This window comes from Argiope bruennichi, chromosome 11 (genome assembly GCF_947563725.1).
Source record: "Argiope bruennichi chromosome 11, qqArgBrue1.1, whole genome shotgun sequence".
Classification (NCBI taxonomy): domain Eukaryota; kingdom Metazoa; phylum Arthropoda; class Arachnida; order Araneae; family Araneidae; genus Argiope; species Argiope bruennichi.
In genome coordinates, this window is record NC_079161.1 from 37,325,836 (window position 1) to 37,352,308 (window position 26,473).

At 31.5% G+C, this 26,473-nt stretch overlaps 1 non-coding gene across 1 annotated transcript; it reads right to left on the bottom strand.

The window, feature by feature from the left end:
* Positions 1–19,229: 19,229 nt before the first annotated feature.
* On the bottom strand, positions 19,230–19,334 carry LOC129957973 (U6 spliceosomal RNA). The gene has a single exon (XR_008783070.1). It is a non-coding gene; the product is annotated as a U6 spliceosomal RNA (small nuclear RNA).
* Between the last annotated feature and the right edge of the window lie 7,139 nt (positions 19,335–26,473).

The window sequence follows — 26,473 nt, forward strand, 5'->3', positions numbered from 1 at the left end:
AACTTCATAAGCATAATATTTTTGTTCTGATACTGGACTGTGTAAGCAAACTTTATAATAATGTTTAGGATAATAAAGAAAAAAAAAACTCAAACTAATGGGAGTAAAAGTTATGTTACTGTTATATGAAATGCGAAATACTTGAAACTATTCATATAAGAGAACTCAAAAGTGCCTGCATAATCTCAAGTTTTAAAGTTTTTTTTTTTTTGAAGTTTAAAATAAATACATTCTGCTAAACTTTTTTTTAGCCTCATGTCAAAATAAAAATAATTACACAAATGTTATTTCAATACCAAAATATAAAAATGTTATTTAATACTTTATTAAACTTCTTTCATAGAAAAATTGTAAATGAAAAGGAAAATTAACTAAGCTAAATAGAATTAAAATCACTTGAATTGTCAGTCTGAAAAAATAATGAGGTTGCCATTAAAAAAATTTATTCAAATTATATAGAAAAATAAAATTTGTACAAAACAAAATTTATGCCTTTCTAATTAAGGCAAATAAGTTTTCAGATAAAAAAAAATCAGAAATTAAAATTTACCTACTTGTCATTCAAGCCTATCACATTGCAACATTTCGAAGTTTTACTACATTTTTCACGAAAAGACATTACATATTTTGGCACTTAAACACATACATCTGATAAATCCTTGATTGCTTCCACTGCTCTGAGTAATTGCAACTGACCAGAGAGAAATTTTCTGATTTGGAATATCTTCAATTCTAAACAAGTTCTTAGGATATAAAGTGAATTGGGACATATAATTGTTTTAAATTTCCTTCTGATGTTCCAAGTAGGTAGAAACCATACTCCGTCACATTAATTATAACTTCCAATATTTTGCTCTTTCTTGAAGTCAGGAATAGAAACTTGCACAGTAGTTTCCAAAAAAATATTGAGAATTTTTTTTTTGTTTATATTTATAGATCAATTTTAAAATTTATTTTATCTTTAATTGCATTTTTAGTTTTGAAACAAAGGTTGCACAAAATTTTTATTTCATTGAATGAGAGATGTATTTCATACTTTGCCAGGTTGTCATTTGGCATTCTATAGAATGCTTAGAAAATGTATGAAATACAAATTGTTTCATACATTACTGGCTTGTTTTAGGCATTATATACAATGCTTGGGCATTCTATAGAATACTGGATTTCATATTTTGCTGGTAATACATATAAAGAATTATACATATACTTTTCTTCAAGTTCACTCTTCTTTTTGCAGATTTGATGAACCTAAAAAACATATTCCTTAATTAGAATAATGATTGAGCTTTCACTTCTTTTAAAAGTACAAATAAAATATTTGTTGACAATTGGAGATATGTAATTAAGGAGTAAAATAGATATATAGAACTTCATAAGCTTGATAATGTTTTCAATCTGATAAAACTATATAGGCAAATATTATAATAATGTTTAGGACAATAGAGAAATATAATATAAACTAATGGGTATAAAATTTATGTTACTATTTTATGAAAGGTGAAATAATTATAAACTATTCACATAAGAGTATTCAAATATGACTAAATAATTGCAAGTTTTAAAGATTTTTTTTTTTTGAAATTTACAATAAATATATTCTGCTAATCTATTTTTTTAGCTTTATGTCGAAATAAAAATAATAACACAAATGTTATTGCAAAAACAAAACATAAGAACGTAATTTAATATTTTTTTTAAACTTTTTTCATTAGAAATTGTTGTTAACAAAAGGAAAGGCATTGTAAATGAAATGGAAAAATATCTGCAATAATTTAAGAACAGACACATAAACAAAAAAAAAGATAGGAAATAAAATCACTTGAAAAGAATACAAACAAGAAAAGAAATGATAATCGTAGCTTACGCCTAACGCTAATAATATCACGTGCAACTCCATGTTAAGCAACGAGTTCGAACGGCTTCAACAAAAATAATCTTTTTTATTCACTATTTAGAATAAATAATATATTATTTACAAATATATAATAATAAAAACTTTACACTTACCAAGTTTCTTGAAATGACAGTATGCGTTGCTGGTTGAATTTCAAAATCCAATACACGCCAGGTGATTCATGGGAAATTTCTAAAATATGTTCGCATAGCGCCACCTAGGAAAAGCAACTTTCCCGACATCGAGGCGACTATGGGCCGATTGCTTTGAGCCGGTCTTTTTCACTAAGTCGCCGTAGGAGTTCGCCCCGATGAAAAAGCGATCTTCAGAGGCGACAGAAAAAAATATGGTCAAAATCCAATGTCGCGCCAATGCAAAGGTGACATTGGCAAAATACGAGCGGCGTATATCAGATGGCTGCGATGCTTGGCCAATCGTTTAGCGACTTCTTTTGCTGCTTGGGTGCTTGGGTGCTGAGGTAGTGATCTCAGAGCTTGGCGACAAACATGGTGACCATTTGGCGACAAAATAGATAATGCTGGAAACTTCGAAAATATTAACGATCCGTCCATTAGGAACTGAGATACGCCTGATTGGCCTAGAAGATTCTCGGCCCGCCTCCCGGGAGCAATAAGAGGCCGGCAGTTCTCAAGCTGTAGTGAACTAGATCGGAATCGTAGAAAAGTAACGAGTCTTCGAGAGGGCAGCGAAGCAACGGCGGAGTTCCAGCGTTGTGTGGAGCCAGAGCTACTGCTGAACTGGGCTGTGTGTCGAGTCATGTTGTCTATTGTGGAAGCAGCATCATGTCCTGTGTGGTGTAGGCCGTTGAGTGGTAGTGAGTCGGTAGTTGGATACAGCTAAAGCGAAGAGACAGTTCGACGTTGGAGAGACCGTAGAGCGAAGCTCAGAGGATACCCTCTCCTGCTGCATTCTGTCTGACCACTTTGTGTGCTGTGATTACTACTTGTGGGCTACTGTTTGCTGTAGAGTTATGCTGTGTGCTGTCCTGTGTATTCGCCTCGGATGTATATAGTTATCGTCTTTGTATTTGTCTCGTCAGTGTACTCGTGTTCTTTGTGTAAATAAACGTTGTCGTTCTTTTCTACTGAGGCCTATTGATTGTATTTTCACACCATACACCCACTATAAAAGAACCCGCGATCCGTAACAATATTTTTCAATGAATGTTTCTGAATGGGTGCAGATGGATTTCGTGGAGAATTTAGGGACATAAGTCAAGATTCTAGAAAATACAAGAATTTTATCGATATCTTTTTCAGGATCCGATGTCTGAATTCTTTTTAAAATGTCCTGATAATTTTACGGAGGTTATACCGACGGAGACGCACATACTAGTGCTAATTTTAATAAGTTTCTAGTTATTTTACTCTGAGCGTTATTCAACAGTACTGCTATTTAATTAATGATTTGTTGCCTGCTTATGTAATGTTGCTATTACAAGTGCTTTATTTTATGACTGCTTGGAATGTGTTTTGCTCCCTATGTTTCGCGATTTCTTGTGAAATAAATCGTTGTCAAGCTTGCACCGTATACCCATTGGGCGATTTCTGTAACCGCAATGTTATCTTAAGCAAAAATTCATAAGATTCACTGAAAGATAAAGTTATTTTACAACTTTTGCAGCGATTTTAAATTTTTTTGAAAAATTAAACGTTTTTGCAATAGTTTGTTTTGTTGCAATAGTTTGTTTTGAATGTAATTACATTCAGTTTAACTAATTTGTATTCTAATTATAATTTAACTTCCTTTAGCTCAAATTCTATTAGCTCGAAGGGATTCATTAAAATTTACAACGTGACATGGCGCTATTTTGACCATTCATATATACATTGTATATGCCAACAAATTTTATTGGCGCTCTTCGCAAATTTATGCCAATTAAATGAGTAATTGATACTTTCATGTTTAAGGGACCTAAAGTTTGCAGAATGAAGAAGTTATAGATAAGAAAATAGTCATTATCTTTTTCTTTCCATGTCTTGAAACACAGGAGGAATTAGATTAACAATGACGTTAGATTAAAAATTTAGATTAATGAAGTAATTTATAACCACATTTTCTTTTAAATAAGGGAAAGAGATTCGTACTTTTATCAAGTAATATGCTTTAGACTTTAACCACCTAATTCAGTCTTGTTTTTTTTTTAAATTTGCATTGCATGTATGAGTGATAATAACCACACATTCATAAAAAGTGAAAATAATTTCATAGCAACATGCATATATATAAGCCCAGTACTGAACTGACGAAACGTATTGTTGCAAACAGAGCATGTCAATGTTTTAGTTTATGTAAGCAAGAGAAAATACAAGACAGAACTGAAAAGCTCGTGTTTTTTAAAATAAGAATTAGATTTTAAAATGATTGTTATGCAGTAATTTGCACCGAAATTCTTCAACAAAAAACTTTTAATTAATAATTTTTGAATTAAATAGACATTAATGAAGTGACCATATTATATAATTCTAGGTCCGATGCTTTGTCCTTTAGAATATTTTGTGCATTTTTTTTATATTCAAACTCGAAGAATTTACCTTGCAACTTTGTAAACTAATTTATATACTTTCCGAATAGCTGGTCACCAAGTCTTTCAAATGCTTAGTCACGGCATGCAATTAGAGAAAACTAGTTTTGTGTTAAATTACCTGCCGAGACAGGTTAATTGTCTTGACCTTTAGTTGGCATTTTAAGACATAAAGGACATCTGTTAACCTGTTCTGTCCGACATTGTGTTGAATAGACGTGGGCCTATAAATATTTTAAATTTCTAAAGTCATCATTTACATTGTAAAATAGTTAGCTTATTATAAATATTGTAGAACTGTAAGCACAATTAACCTGTTAAATTATTTATATAATATTTACCCAATTATATTATTTGGAATAATATAGTTGGGAAGTATTATAAACAATTCAAATTTTGTTTAAACAGATGTAACTCTATTACATTTCATTATAATGACATTATTTTTTTTTATTGTAGACAAGTTTGAAGTTATAGCAAAATGTTAGTGAAAGTTTATGATTATTTGCGAATTTGCACAATCGTGTTCTTACCAAAGTTTAACTTTACTTGCTGTTGTTATCGCTAGGTTTGAGAACTATGATGATACCTCTGTCGGAACCTTTCTTTCAAAATTCTCACCAACCCTGCATTAGTTAAAGATATTGCCTCCCATGATATCTTTAAGTAAATTAATGTAATTCTAAATTGAAATAAATAAATAAAGGTTAATAATTATTTTCCGATACTTACATTTCAGTAAGACTTTTTATTGCTTCATGTTCTAATTTTATACTCTAAAAAGTCATAATTACTTCAAGAAATTACAATTAAAAGGCAATGGAAATCAAAGAATTTTTCACAAAACCTTCCTTATTATCAAGATTTCTATTTTGATTACATGTAAAATTTCAGTTGAATGTATCAAAATTTATCACAATTAGGACAATCCCTTGTTATAATCAAAAATACGGGCAACAGTGAATGTCCACGACACGTCATCGCTCAACAACGAAACTTATGAATATAAAGCTCTTTATCTCCAGTGACGTCTACATAGCGTCGCCTTTCCTAACACCTGACTCTCCTAGCCTCTCGAAGGCACACGGGTAAATAATACGGAATGACCAGACCGCTGCAACAGCAACATTGGCGCGAACTGTGGTTGAGTCCTAAGGACCATCACCGGCCACGGTACAACCCTTCCCTAAAGAAGTACGTCTTGTCATCGCTGGAAGGAGCCAGACCCCCTCCTTTTCGTGTACCCTCCAAGGTGGCGAGAATCAACCACCCTGCATGAAGCTTCTCATCCTCATTTCGGGATGAACCCTCCCGCGGGATAGCACTTGAATGAAACAACAGAAAGTGTTCTTTCATAGCACTTGAATGAAAGAGCACAGTTTGTTGACGTATACCTCCTACACACCAAGAATTTTCAAATTGGATCAGAATGAATGAATACGACCTTCTATTAGCTTCAAAAACCTTGGACACAACTTACAAATCAAGCTACTTCAGTGATTTCTCCTGTCTCTCTCTCTCTCTCCGTGTTGATTTATTACAAATTTATTACAAAAAAAATCTCATTTTCTTCTTCTTTCCTACCTCTAATGTATAGTATTATTAAATAAGAATAATTGTGCCTTCAATTTTGACACATCAACTAAGTAAAGAAGATTATAGGGATTTATGCTTTAGCTCTCCTTATAAATGTTCCATCGTTTAGCATCATTCTTCAAATGTAATGAGAGTTTCACTCGTCGATATTAAGCTATTAAATGAGACCTTATTGGTTGATGTAATAAGTAAACTTTAACATTTTAATATCACAAACCTTTGCAGTTCAAATAATCTGAGTTTTTAACTGTAAACAACAGAATGTGAAATCTTACAAGCCTATCCCAGAATTGCATTAGACATATTGAATCACAATTTTTTTATCCATGGAATTTTAGAGCACTCAATTGAAAATAAGTGCTTTTGTTAATTGCATTTAACATTTATATCTCAATTATGAATTGCACAGAAGCGGTAAAAATATAATTTAAAAACGAACTCAGATCCTCTAGAAAATTGAGATGATTAAACACATAAGAAATGATATTTTGAAATATTTTTTTAAAATATGTGCTAAAGCATTTTACGGCATAATATGCACAAGATTTTAATTTATTTATTTTTCATTTTAAATAAATCGTACATTGGATGTACGATGTACTCAGATAGCAGTATTTCTTTTTAGCCACAGTCATACAACTTTTTAGGACCGAAGCATTTTTTATGAGTACTGCAGATTGTTCCATTTTTTGCACAAGCAGCCTCTGAAATAAATGCAATTCCACATCATAATAATTATTATGCTAATTATGAAGTTTGTACTTTACTAGCTAAATTCGTTTGGATCTTCTTTTTAATTACACTGAGTAAATTAAAATAAATTTTCTGCCTCAAGAATTTTATAAGGCAAAAGGGAAAAATATATAATAAAAAAACATCCTGAGCATAAAATGTTATTTATCATTCAACAACTATACACATATTCCATAGCAAATTAGTATGTGCATTAGCAATCAGCTGTGAAACGATTTTCTCTCTTCATTTTGCAGAACTGGCACCGGAGAACTTCACCAATAGATGGCGCAGCTTTAGAGTGAGGAGGCAACAAAGTAACTTTCCAGCTAGTAAGAACAGTTAAACCAAACACCTCCTAAAAGTATTTTAGGAGATGTTGATCAAACTCGAATTAAGCAACATGGGGAAACTCATTTTATGAAAATAATAACGGCAATTATTTTTTGAACCAGTATCTATGTCAATACAAAGAACTCTCTTTAGAATTTTAAAATTATCTATACAAGGAAACTAAATCAATTATTTCTGCTTCCCAATAAGAAGAAAACTAATTGAGTAATTAGTTTCCTTCTGTTTCCAAACTGTATGAATAAATATTAATTTTCATTTGAACCTATTTTTTAAAAATATTTTTTTCCCTCAGCTCATTCTTGATAGACGTGAATTTTTAAAATTTAAAATTGTGCTTGTCAAATACACGAATCATTAATTTCCTTAACTGAGTAAATCATCGTACAGCGAAATATTTACATGATATATTTCAAAAATTTTGCATGACTTACTATATATTTGAATCCATAAATAAAGATTTAATTCTTTTCTATTTCGATTGTTTTGAATAGGAATTGTTATAGAAATATTTAATTTGAATTTCTTTTTTATTTCTGAGCATTTAAATTTTCATGCAATATTCCAATTTGTTTTTTACGAAACATCTATCCTGATTTTTCAGGGTGCATAAAATTATCCTCATTGTGAATCGAAGAAGAATTTAAATATTGAAGTTACGAATGTTATTTTGTAAGAGATCCTCTTGTTCACAGTACATTGTAATGTTCATTACTGCTATCATTCTATTTGGCTAAAGTTAGTATTTTTGGAATGGCAACAAAAATAATTATTTAGATAATCCGAAAAATAAATCCGGACTAGATGATGAATTAAAATTTTAATTTTTTTGCAAAATTTAGTGATTTCAAATTATTTTGTCTCTTCATGAATATTATTAATCATAGTCAAAGTGCCCCACACACTTAAATGAATCCTACAAGACTTGTATTTAAAATTTTGATAAGAAAAAATTATTAATGTTTGTTTTTGTGCGGAGTTTAGATTGGTTTAGTTATATTAGCGTTCCGTTTTAAAGTAACACTAGGGACTGACCTCGTAATTTGGAACCTCGGTCAATTGACGAGGACGACACTTGAGCCAGCACCCCTACCTCCACACCTAACCACACCAGCGGGAGGAACTTTGGCCCGGACGGTTTAACGCGTACCAGACCTGCTTACACGACGGTTCTTCGGTGGAATCGGCTCTCGAACCTGAAACATTTCAGTTCCGAAGCTGAGGCCTTACCACCAGGCTACCACGAACCGTTCTTGCGTGGACGAAAATTTCATATTTTTCTAGTGAATATAATATTTGACGGTAGTTTGCTATTTTATCTTTGTAAACGTCCAATATTTTCTTAGTATTTCTCTTATTTTCTTCCAATTTTATTAAAAGAAAACGGTTTAACATATACTCCATTTGCTACAAGAAATTTGCAAGGAAAACATGCTCTAGTTAAACCACTTCCAATTGAGTGGTTTCTTTATATGAAAAGTAAGTAGTACCTATTGGAAAATCCTTTCTTACTATTGCAAGATGAACTATTCAGTTCATTCTTTTAAAAAACATCAAAATGCCAAAAATTGATTTCCCTAAATTATTGCAAAAGTATTTTACTTTTAATGAATTTTTACTGTGTTTCGCTTGATGAAAAACAAAGTATTAAAAAAGCAACCGATAAAAAATACGGACTCTTTTTAATAGATTAACGAGAAAAATCCGATGAGTTTCTGTAGACGGACGAAATCTGCCGCAGACAGTATAGATTATGGGGCATAAAGACAGATTAGACGATAGACTGTTGTGTCTAGGGCGAAATAGGAAAAGATAAAATAAATCGATTCTGAAATATTTCTGAGACGAAATAATGCGATTTTATCTTTTTTTCTTTTCCTTTCTATTTGCTCTAAATCGAGGGTAGATATTTATAGAACTCATAATTTAAATTCTTTGAATCGGTATTAAACTGAAAAGTCAAAGAATAACATAGAACATATTTATCCAATAAGTAAAAATGAAGGGAGACAAATATTTTTTTAATTAAAAATTATTTTAATTTTATTCATTTTTAAAATGAAAAAATATTTCTTTTGTTAATCTATTTTCGTATAGGGAGAAAAAAAAATTAGAATTTCGATCAAAAAATTTTTTAAGAGAAATGGAAACTTCCCTTTCGACTAAATGACAAAACAATAATAAATTACATAAGTCATTTACATGTGCTATACCAAACCTTGTACCTATCTAAACTGTTTAATATTTAAAAAAAAAATTAAATTATTCAAATTTATTTCATATTGATATTTAGAGTTTCAGTGTTAAAAAACATCATTACATAATCTTATAATTTTAAACGTGCAATTCTTGTTACATAAAAACTTATTTATTTCGTATATCGCAGAAATGACTTTAACGCCTTGGATCAAATTTTATATTTAAATAAGTTTTGTTTCTAAGTTTATCTTGTGGCGAATTTGCGATGAGCGAGGATAGAACCTGGGACCTTGTGGTTCGCAGTCCAGTAACATGACAATGATACAAAAGCAATTGCTCGGGTAGCGTAGCTGTTAACTGGCTTATAAGCTTTTTACCTCAGACTCTCCCTCCAGTGAGTCGAACGATATGGCTGTTGAGTATTGATGTATTAGCTGTTGCTTCTAATGCGCCTGTACCCAATTCAGTAGCGCCAAGCGTTATGGCGAGCGTGTGTGGGTGAGTGGTTGCTGATGCTGCGTCAAGTGAATGATGACTTCGTGTTGTTGCATCAAGTGAATCTGACGGCTTTTGTTTGCTGTGGGTAGATGGCGCCACAACAGCTGTACGAAAGTTGAAGGAGCATCTCCCGAGGTCACAAATGCGGTGGATTGTGATGCGCGAGAATACAACCTGAGACCTTGTGGGTCGCAGTCTAGTAACATGACCATGATACAAAAGCAATTGCTCGGGTAGCGTAGCTGTTAACTGGCTTATAAGATTTTCACTACAATCTATATAGGCGTCTTTCCTAAAAGAAAAAAAAACGGGATTTTACAGACAAAAAAAGCTTATTTTTTAAAAAATAACTCTCTATTAGAAAAATCATATTCAACTTCCGCTTCGCTATGTGGGTAATATAGTTTAGTGGTCAGTTGGTCCTATAGTTTAGTGGTATGTTGCGGGTTCTCGGTGCGAGTCACGCGTTTTGATTTATTTTTTACTAATGTATTTATGTTTAATATATTTGAATTTTAAGTTTATCTATATAGTTGTCTTTCCTGAAAAAAATGTGATTTTACACACACATACATAAAAAAAATATATAAATAACTATTAGAGCCTTTTTTATACCTGCTGTCATGCTAATAATGTCATATAGCGCCATCTGGATTTTACCATGGTAAAACTGAGCGTAAGTTCAAAAATATAAATAATGATAGATAAACTGTAAAATGAATACTGTACTATAGCAGATTGTTTCAAATACCTCGTTAAACTAAGCGCATTCATGATATTTCTTTATTTGAATGACAAGTTTGTATATAGATTGAAAAATATTCATATGTAATCAGTATATGATTCGTATCTCAATATTTCCTTCGAAAAAAAAAACATGATTTAAAAAAAAAGAAAGAAAACTGCCTTATAAAGCTCAGTTCTACAAATATTATATTCCTTAAAGGTTAATGCATATAATATTATAACATATCATATACACAAATAGTTTTAATAAGCACCGCTTAAACATCGAATTCAAGATTTCCATTTTTCAAGGCAATCCCAATAAACTTCAAAGTCCAAAAGATCACTAACATTTATTATTTTCAAAATATCCAATGTCTGTATTCGATCCCTAGCATTAATCAATCTATCATCTATAAATAGGAGTTTACTGAGAATTTCCCCCGTCTCTTGTCACCCACATCATTTATTTACATCTCGATGAAGTTTTCAAAACCAGTCTTGCCCCCAAAATGATAATTTTCCCCTTCTTCGTATGTTTCTAAAATGCTGTCATCTTTTGCAACAATTTCAGTTGTTACTTTGTTTCATTTATTTTATTTACTGTTGGTAAAATAAAACAAAGATGAAGACGTGATTCGATTGTAAGATTCTTCTGCTGAATTAAGAATAATGTATGACTTGATTTCATTGATTCCTCTACTTTAATGGAAATAAGGAGGATTTTATAAATTTATTTTCATTTTGATCTGCCAACGTAAAAGAAAATAATTTACTTTGCATGCCCCCATAAAATGAGCCTGACCTTCAATTTATGCCCAAATTTAAGTATAAGGCCACTTTAAGCTTTTATTTAACTCTTAATGTGCTAAAAAATAAACTGTAGCAATTTTTTCCGAATATTCAAATTTGCTTTTTAATTACAGATATGTGTGCAAATTGCGTAAAGTACCATATTTTTTCAATCTTTTTAACAACAGATTTGAAGTCAATAACTATATTATTTTTTAAGATATAAATGTAATTTCAAAATTTTAATCAAACAATAGAAGGTCAAACTTTTACTAACGCATAAATACGAAACGAATAGACATAGACTAGTGAAATTTGGAATCGTGGAAGAACATACGATTTAGTTTTGAAATTTTAAAGAAAACTGGATATTGGTATTTGAAGTGTTTTCTCTATTTCAATATATAGACGATTCCTTACTCAATTTTTAATTTAAAAAAATTAAGAATACTTTAATTCCTTTCGAATGATACCCTTCTCACGATTGTGTGATTTAACGATGGTGCAATGAAGCTGAATGGCTGTCCAAATAACTAAGAAATACGAAATATAGGATAGATTCTAAAAAAAAAAAAAAAAAAAATACGGAAAACCTTTTGAATTTCAATGCGAAATTTCCTTACTTCTCACTGGATATCTCCTTTTCTTTTAGTATATATGAAATGTAATTATCAGTAACTTTAAAGATACTTCTATACTTAACTTTAAAAATTTCAATTGGTCTGAAGAAATAGGAATAAAACTTAAAGATAAGGTAAGTGTTATTTGCCAATCTCGCCAAAATTCCCCAAGAATTTAAAAGCTGTTATCAATAAAGGTGTTGCCAAATTTGGCGAATTATTACCAAAAAAAAAATTCAAACCTTCTGATTACATCATACAATGTAATCCAAAATGGTTAGGCAAAAGAAAATGTTTTTGCATTGTAAATTATTTAAATTACCTTTGGAGACAAATGCAATGCTATTGGGATACTAAAGTATCAAACACAGAAACACGATGGTTCTTTATCATGATTTCTTCTTTTGCTCATAACAAAATATTTAGATCTTCGAGAATTAAATAAATCTAGAATATTAAGGAAATGCGCCGTAAGATATTTCATAAAATTAAACGACCGTGTCCATAAGCATTTCAGTAATGAATACAATATTTTATCCACATCAGATTGTGAAATCACATTTCCCGTTACATGTTGAAAGTAATCAAAACTAAAGCATCTTCTGGAAGAAATGAATCTCCTCGCTTTCTCAAAATGCAAATAATATCAAAAACAAGTAATTTCAAGAAACGAATTAAATATCATGATTTGACAATGTATCATAGCGAGGCGTGGGTTTAAAAACACTCTCCTTAGAAATCCTAATGTTTTTAAAATCGTAGACGGGTGCTCAATTTAGAAAACTACTATGTACCTACAAATTTGATTGAATTTTATAGGTAGAACCATACCATGCGTAAAATCGCACTGTTAAATCATCTAGCAACCGGGAATTTAAAAGTCTTCGGCAGTGGAACATTGTTTCAGTTTTATTTCGAAGAAATTTCAACCTTAATTTAATATTATATATTTTTACATTTTATTTGAGCAGTGATTATTTTATTATAGCTTTTTATCTACTTACTTTATTATTATTATTATAATTGCATGGTTTTAATTACTTTGTAAATAACTTTTGAGAGTTTATTTGAGTTAAAATATCTAGATAGTTGATATTTTCTATGATTATTATATGATTTTATTTGGCGACTTCGCTTTTATATCTCGATGTAAAAAACGTCTTTGTATCACCTGTCCAGTTCTCCCCTGTACAAATTATGACTTCCGTGGTAAAACAGATCGAAGTTAAAATTGCAAAAAGTTTCTAGTTTTCGACCATGCATCTGCAGAGTTTACATACAAAGTGGTTACAATTAAACTTCCTCTATAAACAGCATCCTGCATGGCAAACGGGAGAACGGATTGCAACGAAATTTGTTATATAGACTATACAAGAAATGCGGTCACGGAATTTTGAAAAAAAAAATAAATAAATTTAGTTCCAAAATGGAGGACGCCATTTCGGGAAAAACATTAAATTTAACTCAATAAACGGCCAAAACGGAATACAGAAACAATATTAACATTTATTGACTAGTTTCTGGTCAACTTGTCATCAAATCCTGCATGAAAATGATAGATATTAGAACCTGTCTTTGCTGTAGTTGCGGCGCAACAAACGACTGTAGCATGGCATGGTACCAATGGCCCGTAACAGAACATGTGACAGAGCCAAGTGCAGTTATGTCTTCAAAGAAAAATGGCCCAAGGATGAATGTCGCTGTGAATCCACACCAGACAGTTACCTTCAGAGAATGCTGGGGAATTTCAGTATGCATCCGCGGAATTTTCTTAGCCCGAAGGCGGCAATTTTGTGTGCTGACTGTCCCATTGAGGTAGAAATGAGCCTCGTCCTTCCACATAATATTTCCAAGGCCATGACAGATCAACAGTCATTCTGTTGAGAAAACTGTTTGCGAATGAGAGACATTATAGCTTGTCCCTATCAAGAAGCTCTTGGGTAAGGTGGATCTTGTATGGGAAGTAGTGCATTATGTTTCTGAGTACTTTTCGGACGGTGCTGTAAGAATAGCCTGTTGTAGAGAAACTGCATGCGTGCTGATGCTCTCAAACTCAAATGTCCGTGCGGCTACAGCTGTCTGGACGGCATCAACAAGTATCGAAGTGACAGGTTTACGGCCTCTTCCAGGTTGAACTCCTAATGTCCTCGTCGGTTCAAATCTCTTAATCATGGTCCAGATACATTTAGTAGACACTGGTCCACGCCGAAGGTTCTTTACACGAAGAAATTCACGAACTATAGCAGAAGCATTTCCCTTGTTTTCTTAAAACAGCTTTACCAATAATGCACGTTCTACTATAGATACCATTATCATTACAACCTGAAATATCGACATAAAAAATGATAACGTCTGCAAATATACTCTAACCTATTTTGATTCCACTTTTTCAGAAGCATGCAAATCTCGATATTTTTTTCCTAGAACTGACAGTTTTTCCCGGTTTGCCATTTTATTACTCATAATTCTTGTTCTGGATTGTGGATATTGTATCTGTATTCCAGTTTGCTCGTTTATTGTGCTAAATTTAATGCTTTTCTGAAATAAGCGTACTCTGGTGGAAATTTTGGACTTTTTTTCTCGAAATTCCGGGAGCGCATCTCGTATACAATATATATACCAAATTTTGTTGCAATCCGTTCATCCGTTTGCGTTGTAGGATACTGTTGATAATGGACGTTTAATTATAACCACCCTGTATTTATAAAATCTGATTAAAAAACATTAATGTTCAACATGCACTTTTTTTTTGTCTTACTGCATATATGTCTGTTATTCAATCTTACAAAATCTTCATAATATATCATAATATCGATGCTAGTCATAACATTTGTGATTCCGACTTTCTTGTTAATGATTATACGCACTAAGGTCATCCCTCAGTAATTTGCAATCAGGTTGAATGGTCTGTCATCTGGCAGCAATGTTCTTATACACCTCGACGTCTGAACAACTTTGATTTTATGTGTATTATGCCTCATAGAGTTTCACTTCATGCATAAATGTGGTCCAAGTTCAGTGACCATAACTGTTTAAAAGCCGCTTTTATCTACAAAATAGTGAGAAACTAAGAAGAGAAACTTCGATGAGAACTAAATTACTTATTTTATATATGACGTAAATATTACAAAAGATTTGACTATACAATATTATTTCAATACATTCAGGAAATGCTTATTGTTCGGTATGGTTGCGCAATCATTGCAATCATTTTGCATATATATATATAGGTTACTGCAAAATATAGTTTTAATTCTCGTTTCTTCATAGAACAATTTCTGATGATGATGTCGTGTCCGCGTTACCACGGAAAGGGGGTGCAGTAGCTTCTGAGGGTAAAGACCCCTGAGCACCCGAGGGCAGAAATCTGACTTCTAGCTCATATGAAGATGAAACTCACACTTTCGCTTGCACAACCCCTTTTTGCAGGAGGGGGGGGGCACATTCACACACCTCACAGATAGAACACAGATGAAGAACAACTATGCCCGAACCGGGATTCGAACCCGGGACGCCCAGACCAAGGGGAACCACTACCCCTATGCAAGGACGCTGGCAGAACTACTTCTTGATACCCTATATAGAGATAAATTTGACTTGATTAATATGTGTCCAAATTTCGAAGAATGCTTAATTTAAACTATACCGCAACAGATTGTCAGCTGGTCTGTTCATTCTTTATTCGCATTTCATCGTTCATATTTTATAGTAATCAAAAGAAAGTAAAAGTCTACCAAAAGAAAGTAATTCTTACTTTTATTTTCGTTGCTCTTATCATTATTCCATTACAGAATGCTTGGAAAAAGTTTAATTTCTTCTTAGATTATTTTGCTTTCTGCCTGAATGATAGAATTTTCTAATTTCAAGATTGTAAATCATCACTACTTGATAAATACATGTATTCTCAAAATATCTTCGTAATTGCAAAAGTTTACGAAAAATAGTACAAGCTGAGATATGCTAATCAAATTTATCCTGTGTATCTAGTTATCATCAAATAATTCGGAATGTAACTTAAAATTAAAAATTAGGTAGAAAAAATCGAAACTTTTCAAAAATTTATAATATTTATAAATATTATCTGATAAAAAATAAATTACAATAAATATAAATGTCTAAAGAGTAATAATTATATACAAAAATGTTTATTCAAAATAAGTTGAGGCAAGATTTTCTTCCTTAAGTAGCTTAGCAGAGAAAAAAAAACATTATGCTTAACGCTTCACACTCATTTTTTTTTTGTATTTTTGAAAAATAGATACTGTTCACTTAACTTTTTTTATCGAGCCAGCACTTTCTGGGAGAAACGCAATCAAGAAATCATTTTCTACATGCCAACAGGGTTTTGAAAATCAAAACCTCTGATGTGTTTTTAGATTTAAAAAAAATTGTACTTAAGGATTGTTTGAGAATCTGTTTAACGATTTATATGACAATGGTATGAGTGTAATCATCATTTGGTCTTCAATTTGACCTCTTTAAAGCCAAAGAAATGAGACAAGTGATGAGATTTCAAATACATTTCTTGAGAGTAAACCCTTCATAAAATTTAATTAAAACTTTTGAAAAAGTTCTTTTGCTTTCAATCAAAATTTGTTGCTTGTTGAAATGATTAGTTTTATCAAGAGAAGGTTCAAATCCTCAAGCAATGATTACTTTTTTCTTGTAGAGGCTTTAGAAACGAAATCCTTTTTGCTCATAAAGGTGTAAAATGATGATCTGAGTGATGTAATTTCCATGTTTTTGGAACCGCAACCGCTCAACGATGACCATAATGGTATAAGAAAACACAGGCCACATGAGAGTTCTTATTTCCTTGTTCTTGCGAAAGTTAGAAGAAATTAGCTGCAGGTCGTCAAAAGTTAGAAACAAAAAAATAATAATAATGATAACTTCTTTTCATTTTACCTTACGAAAATGAACGGCATATATAACCTACAAACGATATTCATAGAAAATGAGTTTAGTTTTATCATATTAACTCACTGTATGAATAGAGTATACTAGGTTTATTTTGAGATGGACCTCAGGATTTCGGAACTGATCAGAAGACTGAGGAGATGCCTAAGCTGGTCATCTCCTTTCCGGGTTCATACGCCTTATATTTGATGAAATCGTGGTTGGTGATTGGAGCCCTTCTTACCATCAGGCCCCTGCATCCTGTCATAAGAGTACAAAAACATTATTATAAACAAACAAAAAGCTAAGAAAGTATTAGATGAAATGAGTATAGTCCTTGCAAATGGTGGCATAGCAAAAACAGAAGAGTAGTATAAACCAGTGGAAGTGGTCTCCACAAAACTTTCTCACAATAAAGATGTTACCCCGAAACCGCCTTGCATGGCATTGACGTATAATAGTTACGAAATATAAACCTTTGCTGTCAATTTAGCATTTTTACTCAATCTATCGAGTGTTTCTTCAGGATTTTTTGGCGATTAAATTCTGGCATACGCTGAATAGTATCCTATAATCAAATTTCTGTTTCAAATTTCTGTTCTAGACTATCAATTGTAACTTTGTGTACCGAATTTGATCTTTTTAGATTTGTTTGTTTTTTAGTAATCGTGTTAATTTGTATTTGAAGAATCTGACAGACAAACTTCCTCTAAAAATAATTTGCTCACAATTTGATAGAAATCTACAAATTTGGTATAAATTTACCAATTTTTGTATTTTGATATACCATTTTTGGTATTTTGGTAAATTTACCAATTCTGGTATTTTTGGTATTTTACATTATTGGTATTTTTACCAATTTTGGCAGAATTTTATACCAAATTTGGTATAAAATTTTTAAATTTTGGTAAAATATTGTTGTACAAAGTTAGTATATATATATATATGGACCTTATATCCGTCCAACTGAAAGCGTTTCAAGGTTATTTTTGTTACATACAGGCAGATAGACGGGCATTCACCAAAAATGAGTTTTTTGAACTCAGGGAGATCTAAAACATTGACAGTCGTGTCAAAATCTTGACTTCGAATTTTTGACGATTACTATATTTTCTCTAGACAACGTATAGAAAAATAAAAATATAGAGAAAGTAAAAAGTAAAAAAAAATACAAATATTATATTAAAGGAAATACCTAAAATTTATTTAGAAACAAGTTATAAATAATGAAGCCAAACAGTTTCGGAAAAAAAAAACACTCGGAAAATGTTTTGTTGTATACTTTAGTGTTCTTAATGGTTAAAGCAGTCTGTGGCCCGAAGGCTAATTAAAGAATTATAATTGTTTTACATAGTGAAAAGAATCGGTTTCGAGAGGATGACTAGAATTATAAGTTACGAAATGTGAGAAGAGCTTTTGATAAAAAAAAAAAATCCTCTTTATAACAATGCCTCTGCTGTTAATAAAATTAAGAACCGAAAATTTGTTTGAATGTCCACTGATGTGAAAGTCAATGTGATGTATTCTTTCGGTTATTAAATAGTACTGCACAGCTGCGTGGAAAACCATTTAGATTAAATTTTAATTTTTTTCTAGTCTGAACATTATTTATTCCATTTGTTAGTATATAACAATGCTCTTTATTAGCCATGTTAAGTTTTTTATTTTCTTAGTATTATGAGAGAATACTGTTACGGAACTCACTACAGCGAAGCCGTTCTGTCAAATCTACCAAACACAATCAATATGTACACAAGCAATAAACAGTACCACAAAAGCACAATAAGGATAAGCTGCTCCAAGCACCTAGAGTGAGCATTCGTTAACTAATAACTTAAGCTGATCGCAAATGACTGTCTCCAGCTTAGTCTCGCTGCCTTTAATAATACCCGAGATCTCGGAAGAATACCTTAAATGGCTTTGTAATGGCTCTACCGCCAACATTCTTGAATATCCTACTACCATTCATTGTGTCGCCAAAGTCGCCAAGCCCAGGGATCGGTGATCCTGTTGTTGTTGTTTCTAATGGCACTTGTCATAGAGAAGTCCACTGACTTTAGAAGTCAGTGATTTAAAGCCAAGGGAGTTTCTCTCGTTTTTTCAGTAGCGCCATCTAGCGCCATAGGGTCAAGACTACGACTTAGCTACACACACGTCAGAGTCCTTTTAATGAGGGGGACTTCATTCATGCATTTCATTCACTCATACATAGATCGCAATTTAGACCTGAATCAGAGAACGATCACTCCTGATACAGTACCCCTAGTGGTATTACTCTCGACATGGTGGACTTTGTGACCACGACAGATTTATACGTACGCCAGCCACCCATATACTAGAAGTCTTCGGCCGGCGGGGTTCGAACTCGCGACCCAAGTGACGCGAATCTAACGTCGTACCAACCAGGATCATCCGTTCGCAGGAGCTATTCTCATCTTTTCTGTATCGTTCCAATTTTAGCATATGTACTGCCGAAGCGAACTGCATTCGATCAGCATCTAAAAGAGCAGTCAGAAAAACTTTCTTTCTTACATTGGATCAGTGTTGGGAAGCAACATTACAGATTCGTAACGATACTACAGTTATATATTCTTTATTTCTATTTTACAGTTATCAAGACTTTTTATTAAAATTTTGGAAACATTTCCAATTTCATACTTATGAAATTCAACTAATCAAAAATAGCTTTTAATTTTATGTCAAATTTTTGTTAAAAGAATATTTTTTTAGTTCACGTTCTTTGAATTGTAACCGAATTCTGCATAAGAAAGGTGCGATTTTCTTTCTGAACATTGGTAATTTAAATATTAGAAGCAGGTATTTAAATTTTAGAATTATCAAATACTGTATTAAAGGTTTAGTTGTTTAGTTGAAATCAAAAAATTGAAATCTCCTACCGAAAATTTGAAATTATCATATGATAACATCATTTTTTTTTTATCTCGAAATGTCAATCCGAAAGAAAAACATCATGTTATTACATGACTCCTATTTCGCAATCACCAACATTTTTTTACCATCTCAAAATCAATCGAGTTCTAAAGTTTTTTTTTTTTCCCCCTTGAGGACAGAATTTTTTCGTGAAAAACCAGATGTGTGTGTAATGATATTTTTAAAATCTAATTTCAATTCTAATTAATTTCCAATGTTTTATCGTAATTCAACCCATCTTAACTTCATTCTAAAATATACTCTTATTTCCTCATCCCATTCCATTTTTTCTACTTCTGGCTAAAAATGCTTCTGGTTTCAGCAGTTTCTATGCTTCGAGTGAAGGGATAAAAATTGATCTAAAAAAATTCTTTTAACAGATCACAATAATTCTCTTGCCTAAGTTCGACACGTGTAGGAAATCCTTTCCAAAATCTCACAGTATATATTCACAGGGATAAAATTTTCATTGGCTTTCCCTCATTTTCTCTTATGTCGTTCTGTGTGATGTGTTTCGTCGCTTCTGAATATCCATAAATTATCCCTCCCGGGATGAAAATAAAACAAAGTTAAAAATTCTCTGTGCATCTTCGGGTGATTTCTTCTTATAACCCTGCCCTTTATTGGCCAGATTAGAGAATCTGGACATTGTAAGTTGTAAATTTTTGTTGTAAGTTGCCAAGTTGTAAATTTTTGTTGTTCATTTATCATTCCCCAATAACCATAAAAGGAAAAAAAAATGATACCTCAAAAGTAATAAATCGCCAATTTTCTGCCCGTGCATTTTGTGGCTTCAAAACCCTTAAAACCGAAACAGCATCATGTTCTCAAATGTTAATATAAGATAGCGCCAATTAATAATATAATATTACAAAAAATATAATATTACAATGAATAATATAATATTACAATGAATAATATAATATTACAATGAATAATATAACATTACAATGAATCACAGCCATATTTAATAACTAGTTTTTTTTACTTCTAACTAACAGGAGCAATTCATTTTAAATTTCCACTTTCATAAAGTTAGCAAATGTGTTTAACAATAATTGATAAGAAAACTTTCAGCGTACAATCACAAACGTGATAATTTCAATCTTATCTTTATTATTCAACAAAATTATTTTTTGTGCTGAACCAAAAAGCGAAAAAGTTTTCTGAACATTTGATTATTAAAAGTAACAATGGAAAAGATTTAATAGTAACATTTTTCTAAAAAGTGACCGAAACTTTTAAACAAGTTTTTGCAAAGAACTTGCTAACGGAAGTTTTAATTTTCTTAAAAGCCAAAGTCTGAAATGTAATCCGTCTTAACCAAATCTCGCGCGAATTTGCATTACACAGACCAATAGATTATCAAAAATAAAGACATCAACCTCATGGAAGTAATTCGATTTCCTTGTACATTTTGGTTAAATTTTAGTATTATTATTTCCTGATTAAAATGGGAAAATGTTTTGAAATATTTCTGTCTCAGCAATGTGAAAGAGCTTGAGTTTGACTGAAAGGGATAAATCTATTTTGCTATTCAAAAAGTTTTTTTTTAAGTGTCTTCCAATACAAAGGAAAGTATTTTTTTAATTAAGTTAAACTAAGCTAAGCCTTTTATCCTCGTATATTCCGTTGTAAGTTTCCAGTTTGATTATATATATATATATATATATATATATATTGTTCGTTTCCGTATTCTGAGACGACCACTTTTCGATGATTCTGTCTCCTTAAAGGGAGAGACGCGGAAGGAGGAGCGCATTTCCGCACTTCATCATTCTTTGAGTTTGATTTTCACTCTTTTAGATACTTTTTTGTTCAATTTTTTATCACGTGTATGTGAAAATCGTGTCTTTTCTGATCGTATTATTTTTATTCAGTCCGCGAGTAATCCGAGTTTATTTTATTGTTAAACTAGCCGCCTTTGGTGACCAGCCGGTTCGCCAATCTTAATGTTCGTTTAAGTTTTAATAATTAAATAGGTTGAACCGGAGTTTAACCCCCTTCTTCGTCAAGTTGCGATAACGCGCCAAAGCTGGCAATCTTTATTATGCACTATAATTGACCATCTGCTTCTTTGGTTTTGAACATTTCGCAAGGCCGTTGTTGGCGATTTTTAAAAATTGAACGAAGCAGGGGGTTAAACTCCGGTTGTACCATTAAATATTTTACGCAATTCCAACTTTAATAGATTCTTCAGCAAAATATTTTAAAACTTCAAATTTTGATAGTCATATAATTCACTCTTAATATTATAAAGGCCTTCAGTCATAACGTGATATGTATCTCTCTAATTTTCTGTTACCCCTCGTAGAATTTATGCTTTAAATTAAAGTGTAAATGATTAATCTGCAATTAATATAATAATATTTTTTACTGAAACAAAGCATTTTTTTATATAATATGATTACTGATAATAGAGTCACTGAGCGTTTAAACTTTATGGGCACTAAAGAATATCTTTCTTAATTTATGTAATATCTCAAGAATTGAGCAACAAAATTTTCTCAGATTCATCATGAATAGATCGATTAATTAACAATGTTAATTTTAAATGCATCAAACACTAAGAAAATAAAATGAATCGTTTAAAATAATCGGTCTAAAACTGCTTTAAAAAACTACTTAAAAAACGATGTACTTAAAACTATAAGCATATACAAAAAATATATAACTAACATAAATACAATTTACTTACAAAAGCATGCATCTAACCTAAAAATAATTTAAATCATCCGTTGATAATGGTTGCCATGACAACAATCAGAACACAATGCGGATGCGTCAATTTTCTTCGCCGGTTACGGTAACGCAAATGCGTCAATAACGCTATACAGATTATACATTTTTAATTTCCTTTATTCTGTGTTATTTTAATTCAAAAGTACTTCAGAATAAATCTAAAACATGGATTAATTAACAATGTTTAATTTTAAATGCATAAAACATTAAGAAAATAAATAGAATCGTTTGAAATAATCCGCCGAAAAATGTTAACCCTAGTCTCATTACTGTTGGGAGAAAAAAAAAACTTAAGCCTTACTCATTTGGTGGTGGGGAAAATGGAAGATTTTTTTGGCGGGAAAGTTAGTTTTTAATTAATAATTAAAAGTCTAATTAAAATTTCAAAAAACGGGACCCCAGGTGCACATTCCCGACCTCTAAGGTATACATGTACCAAATTTGGTAGCTGTATGTCAAATGACCTGGCCTGTAGAGCGCCAACACACACACACACACACACACACACACACACACACACACACACACACACACACACACACACACACACACACACACACACACACACACACACACACACACACACACACACACTTTGAGCTTTATTATAAGTATATATATTTGCATTTTGCACATATAATTAAAAATAAATCAAAATTTTGTACATAATTTGAAACATCATAACTATTTATAAAATAAATTTTAGCGGTTTTAATACATTTTGGTAATAAAGCGTGTAACCAAAGATATAAAAATCTACTTTATAGTAATGTTCTTTTAAAATGAAAATCTTTTTTTCTTCTAGGTTGAAATAAATGCCTTTATTTTAAAATGTAAAAAGGAAGAGAAACAGCTACTTATATTACTTTCTCTTGTTACAATTTTTTTTCGACAAAAACCGCCAATCAATCGTAATAATGCAGCGCATTTAATTGCTTGTTCAGCAACTTGCTTGCTGTCTAATCCTCTAATCCCCCGGTCTTGAGTGCTTGTTTTTTTTATAGTCTTCGGGAGGCGGAGCTAGAAACTTCTAGACCAATCAGGGCGTATCTGAGTATATCTCGGTTCTTAGTGGATGGATCGTGAAAGTTCCCGAACTTTCCAGTGTTATCCATTTTGTCGCCAAATTCGTCGCCAAATGGTCGCCAAGTTAGTCGCCAAGCTCTGAGTTCATTGACGCGGCACCCGCTCAGCTCGCACAGGACAGATCGTACAGCGGTATTTCTTATGATGACACTAGGCGTGCTGTGAAGCAAAATTACAAGTTTGTAACAATATGCAATTTTAGAACAAATTAAAATTCATGCTTATTAATAATAATAACATGTCCTGTGTTCTTTTATTTGTGTAACAAATATATCTTAATGCAAAACAAAAATATTCTAAACATGAGTTAAAAGAATTTCTTCATTTTTAGAACATATCAAATCACATATCACATTTCCGGGGTTTTTTTTGTTTGTTTTATTTCCCAAGAAAAAAGCTTGAAAAAGAGTAAACTTTTGTCTCAATATTTAATATTAATAAAAATGCTAAACATGATATTTTATTTTAAAATAAAATAATAGAAAAGAAACGCAGTAAATGAATGTAACTATTGCAAAAACACCAGCACCACATAAGAAATATAAATAGAGATTGAAAATATGATTCAGAAGAAACACATTTACTTCAAAATCTTCATCGAGACGAAAGCAAATGTTAAGAATGACAAATGACTAACAGAAAATATTCGGGAACCCTGAGCTAAGAGTGCTAGGATTATTAATGATAAAAGTCTACGAACTTGGGGTGGTTAGAAAATCATAACTATTTTGGAATCTGATGGATTGCAAAGAGCATCAGTTTTGTGATGATGGGTTGGATCACAAGAAATTTATGGAAGATATTTTTCTTGAAATGAATTTTGTGGAAGCTTTCAGAGGGATTACATGGATTGATGTTTACTATTCTCTTAAGCACCAAAGTGTTACCGAAAGGAAACAAACAGAAAAAGCCAAAAGTAACTTTGTTTAAGAAGCTAGACAGTGTAATCTTTCATGTGTTTCCTTAAATATGTTATGTTTGCATTGCATCATTCAATGGTGACATAGATTTTCTGCATTTTATAATTATATTTTAAATATTATTAAAAATTGAAATTAAATTAATTAAATTGATTTTGTGTCAGCTATCAGAGGATATGCAAATAAATGTTTGTCATTCTCTTAATCACCAATTGTTACCAAAACTGAAATAAACTGATAAAGCTGAAAGTAACTTCGTTGGAGAAGGCAATATAATATTTCACTTCTTTTCTTAAATATTTTACGGTTACATTACATCATTCAAAGGCGAAATTGATTGTCTTACATTTTTCATTGCACTTTAAATATAATTAAAAATGGAAATTATATTAATTTTGTGTAAGCTGTCAGAGGAATTGCAGGAAGTGATGTTAACTATTCTCTTAAGCACCAAAGGTAACCATAATGGAAACAAACAGATAAAGCCAAAAGTAACTTTGTTTGAGAAGCTTGACAGTGTAATCTTTCATGTGTTTCCTTAAATATGTTATGTTTACATTGCCTCATTCAAAAGTAAGATATATTTTCTTTAAATTTTAATTATACTTTAGAAATAATTAAAAATAGAAATTAAATTAATTTATTGTAAGCTTTCAGAAGAATTTCATGGATTGATGTTTATTATAATCTGAAACACCAAAGCATTACCGAATGAAAACAAACAGATAAAACTGAAAATAACTTTGTTTGAGAAGCCTCTCATGTAACTTGCCATGTCTTTTCTTAAATATGTTATGGTTACATTGAGTCATTCAAAGGTGGCATTGAATTTCTTACATTTTTAATTATATTTTAGGTATAGTTATAAATAGAAAATGAAATAATTTCTTTTTATAATTATTCCTAAAGTATAGCTATGCAAGCTTTCAGAGGATTTGCATGGATTGATGTTCACCCTTCTCTTAAACACCACATGTTACCGAATGTAAACAAACAGATAAAGTTGAAAGTAGCTTTGTTTAAAAAGTTTGACAATATAATCTTTCATAACCTTTCCTAAATATGTAATGTTTACAATACATCTGTAAAAAATGATGCCCATTTTCTTCTGTTTTTAATTATACTTTAAGTCTATAAATGACGTTTTTTATCATGAATGATGTTTTAAATTTTTCATGGCAATATTATAGTCCTGATTTTCAGTTTGCAAATACAAAATGTTTGGAAAAGGGTAAAGAATTATTTGATAAGTATTTTTCAGATCTAATACGCAAGCCCTCCGCAGTTCTAAATTTGGAAAGGATAGCATTTCATTTAACAATACAATAAATTCAAATTATCAGTTAAATCAAACAGAATTCCCACTGCAATGAATTCAAGTACTTTGAGATGACAATATGCACAATAAAAACGCTAGATTTCGAATTAAAATAAAATAATATCATTCAAAATTAAAAGTAAAAAAAGGAGTCCTCTCCCCCGAAAAAAAGGCAAAAGGCATGGTTTGGAAATATTATACCCCTTAAACAACTCTTAATTATTAAGTATCTGTTTTTGGAATGCCACTTTTTTCACAACTATTTATTAGTTCAGAAACTTCGACAACAAACTGTACATCGTCATTGGCCCTAACAGGCTCGACCTTTCCCCTTTTTATTTCTATTTTCTTTTGATGTTTTTATTATATGTAAGAAATTTTATAATAACTGATCGAGTAACTAGAGTAATTAGCAAAGCTCTCATACTTTGATCATCACAACTGGCATCCTTCTTAGGCCCGAGTTACAAAATATGGCGTTCAGTTTTGGCTTGTTGTTACACATGTTTAACAAGTATATTCAAGTATACTCGAAGGCCTGTAGCTCAGTTAGAATGCATATAATTTGTACTATCACATTCTTTTATCTAGTCAAACGAACTTTCTGAATATATTAAATGTGAT